The sequence below is a fragment of the Octodon degus genome, unplaced genomic scaffold (assembly GCF_000260255.1).
Source record: "Octodon degus isolate 3935 unplaced genomic scaffold, OctDeg1.0 scaffold00070, whole genome shotgun sequence".
Lineage (NCBI taxonomy): Eukaryota > Metazoa > Chordata > Mammalia > Rodentia > Octodontidae > Octodon > Octodon degus.
In genome coordinates this window covers 1,078,044-1,080,203 of record NW_004524646.1, presented here as the reverse complement: position 1 = coordinate 1,080,203, position 2,160 = coordinate 1,078,044, and positions in this window count along the sequence as shown.

Sequence of the window (2,160 nt, the reverse complement as noted above, 5' to 3'; positions counted from 1 at the left end):
TTTCTTTTCTTTTCTTTTCTTTTCTTTCTTTTCTTTCTTTTCTTTTCTTTTCTTTTTTCTTTTCTTCTTTTCTTTTCTTTTCCTTTCTTTCTTTCTTTCTTTCTTTCTTTCTTTCTTTCTTTCTTTCTTTTTCTTTCTTTTTTTTGGAACAGAGGATTGAACTCAGACCCTTGTGCTTGCCAGGGAAGTGCTTATTCCACTGAGCCATCTCCCTAGCCCCACCCTTTTCTTTTCTTTAAATAAAATATATTCATTAGAAAAATCCCAGTTGTATATGAAACATTAAAGAAAACAATGAAAGCATCTGAAATCTCGCCAGCCGGATAACCATGCTTACCCTGTTGGTGCCCCTCCTTCTGGACTGTACATGATCCATACGATACTGATGCAGCTGGAGAGTGAGGCTGCCGGTCCTCCACTGTCTTCTCCTGCTCAATGTCCCCTTGTTCAAGAGAGTGATGTAGGTCTCATGTCAAGGTCACTGTTAGTTCTTGGAAGAACCAGGAATGCAGTCATTTTAGTGGCTACGTATGTCTGCTCTGTATATATATAAGGTACGTTTATATCCATTAATATTGTGATATAATTAACTATGCTGCTTATTTGGCCTTAGACTAGTTGCTTAGCCCACAGCCCCTAGTATCCTTGGAATACCTTGAGGGCTCTGAATATCTTTTGTATGTTTCTGGATAGCTTCAAGAGGTGGGCTGGTGGCAACCACATGATTGAAAGAAACTTCAGTCCCATTCTCCAGCCCCTGGGGAAAGAGAGTGGCTGAAGTTTGAGTTGGCCACCCCATGGCCAGTGGTTTGACCAGTTGAACTTACCTCATGAAGCTTCCATTGAAACCCTAAAGGACTGAGCTCTGGAAGCTTTTTGATAATTGAACATAGAGAAGTTTCTAGAGAGTGCTATACCCAATAACAGCATGGAAGTTTCTCCCCCTTCTCCCATATCTGTTCTGTACATCTCTTCCGTCTGCCTGTTTCAGCTATATCCTTCGTAATAGTCTTCATAGTAAATAAGTGAATTTAAGTAGAGTGCTTCCTTGAGTTCTATATGCTGTGCTAGCAAATTAAGTTGAAGCCAAGGAGGAAGTTCTGGGAAGCACTATTTATAACTGGTTGGTCTGAAGCACTGATCATGACCTGGGGCTCACCACTAGCATCAGAGCTGGGGGCAATCTCCTGGGTCTGAGACCTCAGCCTGTGGGACCTGACACAGCCTCCAGGAACAGAATGTCAGAATTAAATTGAGTCAAGAACACCTCAGCTACGGGTATTCTCAGCTGCAGAATTGCTTGGTGTGTGTGTAAAACCCACAAATATAAGAAAGGGATAGGAGAAACTATATTTTCTTTCTGTATCCTTACACACAGATAGACCACACACACACACACACACACACACACACACACACACACACACAGCCTTACCTCTTTCCTTTGCCCATCTCATACCTCACCAGAACCCACAGAAGAAACTGGTGGGCTTCCCACAAGCTCCCAAAGTTGTGGAACTGCAGGACACGGGATGGGAGCAGGAGACTGAGGATCTACTTCCTGACTGTTCTCCCACTAAACAGAAAAAAATCAAATTTGTTATCTATCCATTTTAATTCATAGTACAGGTCTTGGTCAGTGACATCTCTCAGGCACCTACCAGGGAGGTCCCACTTGGCCTTGGCGGGACCTGACCTTCTTGCCTTGCCTGGCTGGTCCTGTCCCCAGCTAGCACAAGTCCTGGCTTCAGTGATGATGGAAATGAAAGCCGAGGCCTTTAGTGGAAGGGTACAGCAAAAGCTTTAATTGGAAGTCACGAAAACGGAAAGCGTGCATAGCTCTGACAAAGACCAAGCTGGCTCCCTAACAAAGGAAATTACGAGAAAAGAGTGAAAGGGCCTCTATTTGAGGGACTGAAGGAGCACAATTCTGAAGAGGAGGATTAGGCTGGCCTTAGCAAAGAGAAGGATAACTTTAAACTATCAGAACAGTTTTATTTGTGGGATAGCACAAAAACCAGGCAAGTATAGACCAAAGCTTCCATCTCAATGCGGTTTTAAGTATCTCGCCTCCTGGTTGCCATTCATGTTGTAGGAATAAGAGTATGTTTGGGGCATTTTCCCCTGGTTGCTCTTCTTTCTCTCTCTCTCTCTCTCTCT